We start from the raw sequence: 14246 nt of genomic DNA, 5'->3' as shown, positions 1-14246 counted from the left end.
GAAGACTTCTAGTCAGGGTTTAGAGCTAATCACAGCACTGAGAAAGCCTTGGAAAAATACACTAATGACCTGCTCATAGCTTCAGATCAGGGGTTTGTGGCTGTCCTCTTCCTGTTAGATCTTTGTGCAGCACTCAACACATTACAGAGACTAAAACAGTTAATTAGGATTAAAGGACCAACCCTGAACTGGTTTATATCCTATTTTTCAGATCGATTCCAATTTGTGCAAATTAACGATGGGTCATCTGTGCGCCAAAGTTAACCACTGTATTCCACAGGGTTCTATGCTTGGCCCAATTGTAGTCTCATTATCTATGCTTCCAATAAGAAACATTAGCCTTTGTTACATCCAGACTTGATTATTGTATTTCTTAGTTATCCGCTTCAAGTAACCGCAAGCCCCGACATTCATATTCAACTCGAAACGGGGACATTTACACCAGGTTTTTATTATGTCTGAAAGAGGGGTTCCATTTGCTTCAATTGTATTGGCTTTGGCTGCAACACTGTATACCCCTGAGACTCAAAGTGTTTTTCCTGATTTATATTACCTTTACTTCTACTCAACTACATTTATATGACAAATATAGCCTCTAGTTGTTAAGTAATTAAGACTTAACAGAGATTACATGTTGTGGTTCCCAGATTGTGATCCCGACACAAAAACACTAGTTGTAGCCGTCCTGTCTTACCTCTCCTCTACCCTTCTGACAAACAAGGGTTCCACTAGAAAAAAAAAAAAAAAGTTGAAAGTTGAAAACCCAAAGAGGTCAAATACAGTACACTAACCTGATAATTGTACATTCAGTCAAGTAAAGGATCTGATATTTCTTGTACCTTTGTTACGTGTCAGCATGCAGTTGACATTCAGAAATTGAAGATCTGGGGTGGGGGGGGGGGGGGGGGGAGTGAAACAAAACAGCTACATGACTGTTTACAAAGTCGGGTCAGTTAAAACACTAATAGAGGGCACTCTGTCAACACAGTCATACAGTGTTACCAGGTGCACGTTTGAGCCACAGCCCCAAGGAAGTGAAAAAATGTGATCAGTTTTTCAGATAGCTGAATTAATTAATTCATTTAAATAACTCCAAGGAGTTCAGATGAGTTTAACATGAGCTCCTAAGTTGTCATTTTATGTTATTAATTTGGAAAGTGTAGTCAAGCTCCGCAGGACGTTGCTGCAGTTCAGTTATCGCTCAGTGCTGCAGCTGTTAAAAACATGTCAGCTCTATCCACCAATAACTCACCGTTTTACAGCTGTTCTATTGCTCAACAGTCTGAATAGTATGAAGTGTAATGGATTCACTCTTGTGCCGCGAAAGACAATGACAATCAACCTAATGTATGCACATATAGAATGTGTATACAGAGTATTTGACTAAATCTATTTCATAATAATATACCCTTCCTGTACTGATTTCTCATTATATTCCTACATTCCTGTCAAAATAGGTACAACCTTTTTCTGTTTTAATTACTTTTAGTTAAAAATCATGTCTCTGTGATCAGAAAATATTAGTTTTCCTCGGGATTAAATCTTCTCTCTTCAGACCAATAATGTCCCTTATTCAGAATTTATTCTCTTCTTGGACAGGAAACACTGTTCACTGCAGTCCAGGTTACCACTAACCAAATTTGACAAGTAAACATGTTGAAACAGGCCTTGAAGGTGTAGCGTGACACTGATGTCAAACTGTAAAACAACATCAGAGCAGGAAATGGTTCTGAACAAGAGTGTTACGGTTTGAAGGAGGAGATGGACCCAGGATGCAGAGATTATAACAAAAGGGGATTTAATATCCAAAAAGGTCTTAAGACAAAAACAAAACAGGAATACTAACAAAAGTTACACTGGCGACAAGGCGCACGGAGAACAAGGAACGAGGAAGCAGGAGAAGCTGGACGAAACAGCAGGAACAAACAAACCATCTCTTACGACGTGGGGAGAAAACAACTAGTACAACCCGACACCAGACAAAGGGAAACAGAGGCTTAAATACCAAGCAGGAAGGCCGGCGCAATTACACCAGGTGAAACACATGAGGATTGAGAAGACAATTAACGACAGGAAGTGAGAAGCTGAAACAAGACAGTGACAGCGGGGCTACAAAATAAAACAGGAAATAGAAAACCATAAACATAAATGACTGAGCGTCACAGTTCCCCCACCCCTCAAGGACCGGATCCCAGACGGTCCATAACGAGCACCGAATCGGGAGGGAGGAGGGGGGAACCGGAGGAGGGACTCCGGGACGTGCCCAGGTTCTCGGACCGACGGCTCCGTGGCCGCTTCGGAACCTGGCATAATGTCTCAGGTGGACGGCCCCGAGGCCGGACAGGAACGCAACACGGGGGCTCCTCAGGAGGACGGCCCGGAGGCCGGTCAGGGACAAAGTACATAGTCTCAACCCGACGGCTCCGTGGCCGCTTCGGGGCTGAGCGCAGAGGCTCGGGAGGACGGCGCCGTGGCCGCACAAGAGCAGAGTTCTGAGGCTCTTGGGGGCGGTGCCGTGGCCGCTCAGGGACAGAGTTCAAGGGCTCAGCTGGACGACCTGGAGGCCGGTCAGGAGCCAAACACGGGAGCTCCTCAGGAGGGCGGCGCCTTGGCCGCTCCGGGACAGAGTTCAAGGGCTCCGCTGGACGACCTGGAGGCCGGTCAGGAGCCAAACACGGGAGCTCCTCAGGAGGGCGGCACCTTGGCCGCTCCGGGACAGAGTTCTGAGGCTCCGCTGGACGACCTGGAGGCCGGTCAGGTGCCAAACACGGGAGCTCCCCAGGAGGGCGGCGCCTTGGCCGCTCCGGGACAGAGTTCTGAGGCTCAGGAGGGCGGTCCAGAGACCAGCACGGGGCTCCACGGGCAGGTGGACCGAAGACCAGTCAGGGGTAGAGGGCAAGAGCTCCGACCTCAACCCTGGACGTGGGGCAAGAACTGGAGCTGGCACCGCGAGGATCTCCGACGCCGAAACACAGGGGACGTCTGCCGAGAGCCTCCGGTGCGGAGCAGGCACAGGTGCTGTGTGCGGAGCCGGCACAGCGAGGATCTCCGACGCCGAAACACAGAGTAAGTCAGCCGAGAGCCTCCGGCGCGGAGCAGGCACGGGAGCAGGGACCGGAGCTGGGTGCAGAGCTGGCACCGCGAGGATCTCCGACGCCGAAACACAGAGGACGTCAGCCGAGAGCCTCCGGCGCGGAGCAGGCACGGGAGCAGGGACCGCAGCTGGGTGCAGAGCGGGCACCGCGATGAGGACCACTGACGTCGAAGAATGAGAGACATCAGCTGGGGGCCTCCGGCGCGGAGCAGCGACTGGAGCAGGTGCTGGAGCAGACGCCGCTGCGAGGACCACTGACGTCGGTGAACGAGAGACATCAGCTGGGGGCCTCCGGCGTGGAGCTGGGACCGGAGCCGGTGCTGGAGCAGACGCCGCTGTGAGGACCACTGACGTCGAAGAATGACAGACATCAGCTGGGAGCCTCAGGCGCGGAACAGGGGACTGCGACCCAGTCGGGACTGGAGGTGGCTGGTCCCTGTGAGCATGCTGCTGGAGGGATTGGCTTCTGCTGGGGCTCCCCTCTCTCCAAGGTCCGCAATCAGCCAGAGGAAACCCCTTGAGGTTGCGGGGTCCCCAAAAAACCCCGTCGCTTCCAGCGTACAGGACTACGGATGGGGCTGGAGGGTGGCGCCTGCGAGCTGGCCTTAAAGATGCGGGGTTACTGCTCCGACCTCCGCCACCAACTGCAGACCTCTGTTGAAGGCTGCGGGGTCCACCAAAAGCCAGGCGGGTTCCCTCAAAAGGGTTTGAGAAAAGAAAACTAAAAAAACTAACCTCTGCTGGGTCCATAGTTTGGTCGGGTTGTTCTGTTACGGTTTGAAGGAGGAGATGGACCCAGGATGCAGAGATTATAACAAAAGGGGATTTAATATCCAAAAAGGTCTTAAATAAGACAAACAAAACAGGAATACTAACAAGTTACACTGGCGACAAGGCGCACGGAGAACAAGGAACGAGGAAGCAGGAGAAGCTGGACGAAACAGCAGGAACAAACAAACCATCTCTTACGACGTGGGGAGAAAACAACTAGTACAACCCGACACCAGACAAAGGGAAACAGAGGCTTAAATACCAAGCAGGAAGGCCGGGGCAATAACACCAGGTGAAACACATGAGGATTGAGAAGACAATTAACGACAGGAAGTGAGAAGCTGAAACAAGACAGTGACAGCGGGGCTACAAAATAAAACAGGAAATAGAAAACCATAAACATAAATGACTGAGCGTCACAAAGAGAATACAAAGAAACAAAGTATAATCTAAATTGCTATTAAAAACAATCTTACATTGAAAAAGCTTTCAAAAAACAACGAGTGAACCCAAATCTTTTTTCTTATAATCTAATCGACAACCACACTGGATGGTTGTGTGTGTTATTCTTGTTATATTTTCATATACATAAATATATCTTTATCCAAATGTTTACAATAAGATTTCCCCACTGCTGGAAAACAGGAACATCAGAGCATATTACAATAAATTGCTTTGGGGTGATGAGACTCTAAATTGAAAGTCTTTGGCCAATGATATAGTTGCTGCTCATCAACAACTAATGGCATCAGGGATGCATGCTGGGGAGGGAGCTTCCTGACAGCAGCAGCTGTGACATTGCTTAGGGTTTAGAGAATGATCATGGTAAATAGTCTGTATTTACATAGCACTCCTCTAGTCTTGATGACCATGCAAAGTGCTTTAAATTACAGTTTTTCCACTCATCAATTTCCACACACATCCATACAGTACATCTATGTATAGCTTCTTCTCTATCACACATCAAGCATACACAAAGCCGTCACTGGAAATTTGGGGTTCAGTATTCTGCCCAAGAACACTTCAGCACACAAAATGGGGAGACTAGGACCGAACTACCAACCGCTGGACAGTGACAGGGGACACCCTGCTCTGTAACTCCTGAGCCACAACCTCCCACAATGGAGCTGAATACTGAAAATCTGAGGTTCTAAAGATAAAAGGATGTACAGAGAGACTAACTGAGACAAATATGTGATATCATTTTTTGCCTGCTGCCGTCTGGCCGACGGTACCGCAGCATCCGGGCCCGCACCACCAGGCTCAGAGACAGTTTCATCCCCCATGCCATAAGACTTTTAAACTCCTCCGAACTGCAACAACTCCACTAAACAAGCACCGTGGCATATTTGCATCATTGCACATAATTGCACTACTTTTTTTTCTTCAGCTGTATATATATATATTTAGATATATATATTTTATTTTCTATTTAAACATTTTGATATTCTATTTTTATACTATTTTATTCAAATTTAGTTTTTAATTATTGAGCATTGTTAGAAGAGAGCCTGTGACTCAAGCATTTCATTGCCAGCAACTGCTTGATGTTATCTATGTGCATTTGATAATAAACTCTTGAATCTTGAATATAACTAAAATCATGAACAACAAACCAAAGCACCCAGTGCCAGTGGATTGGGGACACGTTTTTTTTTTGTTCTTCAGTTTGGCATCGACCGCCTGTTTCCCCATTGATCTTCCAGGTTGTCCTATTATTTGTCACTAAACTACATGTGTCTCTGCTTGTATGGATTATCTCACACTCTTTAAAATATTCATCTGAATGGTATTATTGTGAGTCGTTAAAGTCGTGAGTCAAAACCACCAAAGGGGCAATAAACACCCTATAAGCATATATGCTATATAAGCTTTAGGCTGTGTATCTAGTCATATAGGATGCAGAGATACCTGGAAAAACAAACATTTAAATAATTAAAAGTAATATCGGGATCACCTGACTATGACCGCAGGGAAAACGGCTAATCTTCTCAATTTATCTTGCTTTTTTCTAAGCAATTTTTTGTAGTTTTCCCTCAGTATTGTTGATGGTAAAGTCTAGATGGATTTCCCTATGAGAACAATTGCGATTTGTAAATAGGGTTAGTTAGTTAGTTAGTTAGTTAGATACCTAGTTAGGGACAGGATCTCTCAATAGGTGATACTATGGCTGCAGGTGAAAGGCTTTTGCCAAAGGGGGCCCTTCTAATGTGTCATAATGAAAAATGACAGTTGAGTGGTAATTGAGGTTGAGTGAGGTTGCTTACCTGAATCGCAAAGAAGTTAAACAACTTTAAAAACCCGAACAGCTCTGTTTCAGAGTCAGTGAGTAGAGCAGGAGGAAGCTCTGGCTCTAAATTTAGAATAAATCTTCTAATTGGTTAAACACTGCCTTTGTTAAGGTGGCAGCACCAGCTGCTCCAGGCCTTAGTCCCATTCCTCCCCTCCTCACCCTACCACCATATGGCCCAGTTCAGACAATAGCAACTTAGCCAACAATCTATATGGTAATTTTGGTTATATTTATTAATTGAATTGTTAATCAGCATTCCAAATTTGTAATTAGCACTTTTATGAGACTTAATCAATCAATCGGCTATCTTTTCCCTTCTTTTAACATTTGAATATCACATATTCAATGTTAACTGGTCAAGATGTGAAATTTCCTGTAACTGTTAAGTGCTTTTGAATTAAGACATAGCGTGCCACCGACCCTGTGTAACAGAGCTTGTACCTGGCTGTTACTGCCTAGCATTTCAGCCAAAGTTGTATGAGAGAGCCTGAGAAAGAGCCACAGCGTCCTTCCAGCCCTGTGAATTTAAAGAACCCCTAACTGTCACTGCCCTGTATATCAGTTAGTATGATTAAATGTTTGGTGAGCTGTTTTACCCACCATAGTTTTGGTTAGGCTAGTGTAAGATCAAACCTACACTACAAGGTGTCTGCCAGTGCAACACCATAGCAAACAACACTGCTTTGCTGATTTATAAACTTCTCAGACACAGCAATGGTGAACCCCTGTGTTGAACAGGTTGTGCAGGACGGCGAAGTGTAAAATGCTGATGAACGTGTCAATCACGTTTCACCTGCAGCCGCCTCGTTCCCCACCTCCCGCCTTCAGCTCTCCGGAGAAAAGTTTTTCAAGTAAAAAAAAACAAAATTGGCTTGAGTTTCTCGCTAAAGATATTGAACAATATTATCCAGACTAATGTGATGACAATATTGATAATTTCCTTAGGGAAGTAGATGTCAACCTAAGTGATGTGCCAAATGCAACAGAAAAAGAGAAGGTTAAACTTGTGTTAAAAACCAGCTCTACAGCTGTTCACAAGTTTATTCAGTCACTTCCTTCGTCCGTCAAGCATTAGTCTAGTAATTCTCTTCTACTGCTGACGAGAGAACATCCATTGTTACAGCATCCCAAATTAAACATTCACGTCGTGAAAGACCAGGGATTTCTCGACGTTTCATACATGTTTATTTTCAGGGAAAGAACGCACCAGGCCTAAAAGAACATTCCAACTTCAAGTCCTTGATCTTACATAACCAACATCCATGTATACGCACACATGTTGGACTAATGACACAGCAAGGAAAACCTTCAATGCAGCAGATCACTGAGCCCTTCCTTTGAAGGGTGGTCCCCCGGGGTAACTTTAATCAATTAAAGTTATTATTTATTTATATTTTTTATATTAATATACAGTTTGTATAACCCCCTAGTCAAAGTATTTTTAAATGTCATTTCTAAGCTATGCTTTCAAAACATCAGCAGATCCACATAGTCCAAAAGTTCCTTGATCCATTCTTTTGTCCAAATCTCCACCAAAATGTAATGGCTTCATGAACCAATAACAAAATTAAATAACACTGAATAACTGAAAAAGAATATTGTATTCATTACATATTTAACATTAAATCAATTAATGTAATTATTATTCATCACCCTCTGCTGTAGTGTATTATGAATGAAAGCGAAGTTTTCAATCAATATAGGTCCATGTCTACCAAACTGGTGAGACGCTACCATCTAGTGGCACCACCTGTTACTACAACACAGTGTCCAGGGAAAAAGTTTCTCAACGCAAAGTAGGTGAACCCTGAAACATTCAGCTCACTTTTGGATAAAGCAATTAAGAAGAAAGACAGTTTCCAGGAAGAGGACAAAGGATTATATATGATCAATCTATTTGACTGAAAGATGAAGAATACAATATTTAAGAGATTATTTCCTTTCTATTTTTATTTTTCAGCCTGGTAAACCTCAAGTAAAAGGGACACTATATTTTTTGCATTTGAGTACACAGACGGTTATCTCTATTTTTTTGATAACAAACATTTAAAAAATTGAATTATATTGTAAATAAATAGTCAGAATATAGTTTTTTTTTAAACATTGTGTAAATGTTCTCAGTGGAGGCTTTACCTAAAGTAAAAGGCTAACATTTATACTCTCTTAAAGCTTATTGAGGATTTAAGCAAGATTGCTACAAAAATATCCAAATCACCATGCTTTTTTATATATATATATTGTGGAGATGTGTTCAAGTGCTTTCCTACATAAAGGTTTGACTGTTTTTAACTGAACTATCACCAGCACAATGAGAGACGTGACTGTCAATGACAGATCCTACGATTGTACCCCCCTTTAGTGCCCTCATCCAGTAACCTATTGGCTAAAGGATCAGTCAAACAAGATTACTCCAAACTGTCGGACAAATGCCTGGACAATAAGCCGAGAAGAGCTTTGTGTGCTTGAGGATATACCATTGGGTTTACAGGAAGGCATAAACAGGCCAATGGCAATTAAGAACCAAGTAGTTTGGCTTTAGCAAAACCTGAGGAGAGGAGATTCATCAATTTCTAGGCTCCATGCAAGTATTATACCATTCCCTGAACAACCAGCATGCTATGTGGTCTTATTAATTATAAACATACTAAACAACGTTTGCCAGTGTAGCTTCCCGCCATCCATTATCTATACTGCTTATCCTAAGGATCACAGGGGAGCTGGAGCCAATCCCAGCTGACAATGGACAAGAGGTCTGGTACTTCCTGGATAGGTGTCCGTGTAACAGTCAGGCTCACATTTATGTGATTCAAACAAAACCCCTCCTGTGTTGGCCTATAGGCTACATTACATTAATACAATAAAGAAAAGTGAAGTGCTCACTACAGGCTGTCTGAAGTAATTTTAAGAGTAACTGGTGAAAAAAGTAAATAATATTCAGTTATTGATTATTATTTAGACTCAAACAAATTTTAAAGACACAGCAGTAATGGACATGTCATTTTCTTTCCTCATATTTGTGTTACTCTTATTTTATTGATTTAGATTTGTTCACGGTAACAATTTTACTGACTTTGTATAGCCTAATTTAAATTCGGTAACTCATTATTACACAAATCGTTTTGTGATGAGTTGTATTAAGACTTATTTTGAGTGGAAATGTATGAGTTAAGCTTGCCGTAATTTCGATGCAACTTAATTTCGACTTTTATGTTGTGGAAAGGCGCGTTATTTCCAGATAAATGTGCTGTTCTCAGTATGTGCTAACTGTGTGGAGCGGACTCACCTTCTGGAGCTTATTCTGATCGGTGTGGACGGTAGGGAAGTCACAGCGGTGTGTTTGTGGACACGCTCCGTCTGTCTGTGTAGCTCTGCTCCAGTTGGATGATTCAACACCATCATAACAATGCCGTCGCATCCGTAGGAGAACGAGGCAGTTGACCAGGGGGGAGAATCGAAAATGCTGATGAACGTCTTAATCACGTTCCACCTGCAGCCGCAGGTTCTTCAAGTCAAGTTTAAGTAAAAAAAAAAGAAAGGTTTTGAGATGATACTGCAGCATGTCTGACCGACCGAAATTATTGCGAATAAATAAAGAGGCGACTTTCCAAAAACGGAGGGATGTTAACATCCCGTTAGCAGTGTTGTAAACGCTAAACTAAACGAATCAGTTTACATATACGTGAACGTCTTAGCCATCATGTGAAATAAGAGGAGCGAGAGAAACGCTCAGAGACACAGGACCCGGGGCTCCGCCCCTACTCACACGCTCGGAGCCACTCACAGTGCGATCAGAGGAGCGTTCACGTGAAGCAGCCGGTAGGGGACTTTGTTGAAGAGCAGTGGAAACAAACAGTCACCTTTACCGTCTATCTCCGGTTCACTGGGGCTCAATGATCACAAGGGGGGTTTGTACCGAGCTGGAGTTTAATTGTCCTCCTCAACTCTCCGCGGACATGCAGTCACTTAACTAACAAACGCCAACAATTCTCACATTACATTACATGGCATTTCATTTAGCTGATGCTTTTATCCAAAGCGACTTACAATAAGTGGATTCAACCTAGAGGGTACAAACCCAGAACAACACGAATCAAGAAAGTGCCATTTTTTCAAAAAAAAGTTTAACTACAAAGTACTATAAATAAGTGCCATTTGAGTGCTACTAAATTGTTAACTCACAAATACTAATGTTTTGAAACGGATGCGAGCAGCCACTGGTAACCAGCGGAGGAGCGGAGTAGTTCTCAGGACCTGGTCAGTATAGGAAGTCTGCTTGTTTTACTTTCATCAATAATTAATAAGAGAGCAACTGGTCCACTTCTTATCTAAGTTGGAAGGTAACATTAGACCCCGCCTCCTGAAGCAGCATCACTCAACCATAAGGATGGAGCATAGACCAGGATTCTTCAACGTTTTCAAGCCAAGGACCCCCAAACTGATGGAGAGATGGAGCAGGGACCCCCTACTATATATATTGTATACAATTTTATTTTATATTAAACTGGGCATAGTGCCATGTATAAACATAGCTACCCTGTTATTGTGCATTAAATACTAAGCTATTCAAATAATAAACAGGTTAATATAATCATGTTTTTATTTTAAACATGAGCAAGGTATAGGAGCTGCAGTTTGCGCATTGCTGACTGAAAGATAACGCCTTCTGCCTATAATTGGTTGGGGGGAAAATAAAAAATATAAAAAATAGTCTAATCAACCAAAAATGTATTACACAATTACTAAACAAGTTTATCAAAATGTTTCAAACATTAACAAACATAAAACACATCATTACGCCATACCTTCAGTTCATTACAATAAAGCAGAGACCCAAGCCGTCCTTATTGTCTGGACTACAAGTAAGCAGGAAAAGAGAATAACGCTCAATGTCACAGATATAATAGTATAGACTCTGGATACATCGTATAACGACCGGCGCTTCACCTACAAGTATCGTTCCCATTAGTATGACCACGCTGACTGGAGGAGATCACAGCGTACATGCATGGCGACGCTATGTACGAAACCAGTACAACATGATCCCAATAGACTTTTATTGGTCGATCACTTGGTTCCGCACTTACAACATTTATACTTGTATGTGCACACATGACACACACACACACACATTTCATTTCTCTGTCTTTTTTTAGAGAGTAACATAGCATTGGTACCACAGCAAAGGGTGTTCAAATTTAAATGGATGAGTCTTCACGTTTTCTGCGGGATCTCCATTGACTTTCAGTTAATAAACTTACCGCAACAAACAATAGAGAGAGAGAGAGAGAGAGAGAGAGAGAGAGAGAGAGAGAGAGAGAGAGAGAGAGAGAGAGAGAGAGAGAGAGAGAGAGAGAGAGAGAGAAACTATCCGGTTTTAGCTAAAGCTTTATTAAGGATTAACCCCATTACATATTTATTTGTACTTTTACTACAGGGAAATGCTTGAATTCTGCCTCCACCACTGTCGGACTTTCACAAATAGATTAAATAAACAAAAACAATAAGATCATTTCCAGTGCTTTTACAGTTACAGAAAGAACATGCATTATCACCAGACAGGCATCAGGCCTAAAACAAGAACTCTATCGAATATACAATATTCAATTTAAAATAAAAGTTATGCATGTGTTGGATGTTTGACACTAATGTTTTTATACTGAACATGATACAATATGATGGTATTCTGTAAATTATATCATTTAGTATAATGAAATTGAATCATTCTAAATGATATTTGTGCACACACCATCACACACATCTGTTAAATCTGGATGTTTAAATGAAAACCAGAAGTGACTCTAAATGCAGAGCCATTTCGGAGCTGAAACAGCTTCCTCTTATTGCTGAGCTGAGCTAAATCATCTGGATTCCTCATCACTCTATAACCCTTTTATCTCTTTCTAGTATTCTTTTAATTATCTACACATTTCCTTGTATAGACTGAATATTTTCAGGCAAGTACTCGAAAAGTAGGGGTGTTCTTGTGAGAACTACTTATTGTAGATGTCCCATTATTTAACATTTAAACTGCTTTAAGACATGCGCTGAACTCCAAATACTCTCCTGAAATTATGAATTTAATTACGCAAATCAAAGAGTCAGAGGCTTCGTATTTTCTCTGGAGTTTTCCCTGCCAGCCCCCTGTTAAAAAACTCAGAGTGAGCCCATATGATAATAAGATGTAACATTTCCTCTATGCAAACAAAAGGTTTATTTCTCTCAGAAAACAAGTCATTATCACCATTTGCCTCACAGATTGCGACCCCTCTCCTTTGCATATAGTTGATCATGTTATTGATTGTGGCCTGTGGAATATTGATCCACTCCTCTTCAATGGCTATTACAAGCTGCTTGATATTGGTCAGCTAGATACCAGACGGAAACTGTGCATAGAACAAGGGCCTCATCAGCTCCAGGTCCTAATGGAGTTCCGTACAGGCTTTACAAAAGTGCAGGAGATCCCAGTGTCATGGCAGAGAGCAAGAGGAATCCTGATTCCCAAGGAAAAGGACACATCTGTGATGCTGAGGGAAATATCTTGGTCAGCGTGGTGGCCTAACGTGTAACCTGCTACCAAAGCATTTGATTGGCAGGTGAATCCAGAAAGCAGGGGTCTCAGGCTTTTCCGACTGTCTGGAACACCCTAGCACCATCTGGCATCAGATCCAGGTCACCAGGAAGGAGAGGACAGATCTTCAAGTGGTGTTTGTGAACATTCCCAACCTCCTCTGTACTGCCTTTTTCAGATTCCTCGCAGATCTTGTCGAGGCCTATATTAAGGACATTCAGCTTGACAACATCAGACTTTGATGGAAAGACGGCTCCCATTGATAGGCCGGAAATCAAAATTCCAACCCAAGGTTATTACGGACAGGTTCAAGTCCACTCCAATTGACCTCTCTACGGTTTGCCCCTGATAATTTATCTAATTTGTGTCCAGTTGTGCACAAATTGTGTGTATATATATATATATATATTTTATGATTATTGCAAATATATGTTTATGTATTTTCTCCCTGCACTGAATACCTCAGTAGCAGCTGAGTCCGATGATTGTTTTTGCCCAGTGACTACCCTCCTGCCCCTTCTCCTAAACAAAATTGGGAGGAATGTTGATCTAGAGTGGCGTAAAAGTCGCATTGTATTCCATATGGGTCAGGCTGTTCAGACTGAGGCTCCATTTAAAAAAATTTGATCTTTATCTGATTTATCGCGATATATGGAAGTGGCCCAAAGAGATTCCATATTATTTGTGTTTGGCTGGGAGGGTCGGATTCATGACACTTGGGCCGGCTATATGAACGTTGACAACCAGTCTGGAAAACCCAAACTACACCTCACCTCCCATCTTTCGCTCTCCCACACAAGCCAATTGGCTTGCTAATGCAAAGTATTTAAAGTTTTCTAGCTATGAGCGACGACACCAGTAGCAGTATACGCACACTTTTGCAACAGATATGTCATATGAGGTAAAGGACCTTAGGAGTTTCCTCAAAAGTCTGAGGGCTGAAGCGGCATGGAGGGGCAAAAGAGGATGGGGAACATCTCTGAATGGTTAACGATTTTATGGTTTGGGGTTTAGTTTCAGAATGGACGTGAAAATGGCTACCCAGATTCCCACTCACAAGAGATTGCTAATGGTAGGAGGCAGACCAGCTTTGATTTGAAGGTTTTTTACCTTTTAATTTATATATACAGTATATGCTATGAAGTAGAGCAGTCCCAATGATTGAATCTATGTCAATATTTTCCCTGCAAGGTCCAAGATGGTTTGAAACACTAGATGGCGTCATGAGCCATGATCCACCCATAAATGTTGCATTTTTTGTGTCAGAAAAAGGCTCCATGAGGGTGGCACGAAGGCCCCAAATTATCTAGTGGGACCTGTGCTCAGCCCTGTGCAGCTTGATTGGCAATCTGTCCCATTTACTTCACAGATGAAAGAAGTGCATACAGGCACGTGAGGATACCATACACACTACTGAGTCACATGAGTTCCCGTGATGAAATTCATGAAGGTTGGATCAGCCTGTGATTTACATTTTTTCTTTGATTTTCTATATGGTTTTGATTCCATTCATCCATTGA

Source organism: Pleuronectes platessa, chromosome 23 (genome assembly GCF_947347685.1).
Source record: "Pleuronectes platessa chromosome 23, fPlePla1.1, whole genome shotgun sequence".
In the NCBI taxonomy this organism is placed as follows: Eukaryota; Metazoa; Chordata; class Actinopteri; order Pleuronectiformes; family Pleuronectidae; genus Pleuronectes; species Pleuronectes platessa.
Note: the sequence above shows the minus strand (reverse complement) of the source record.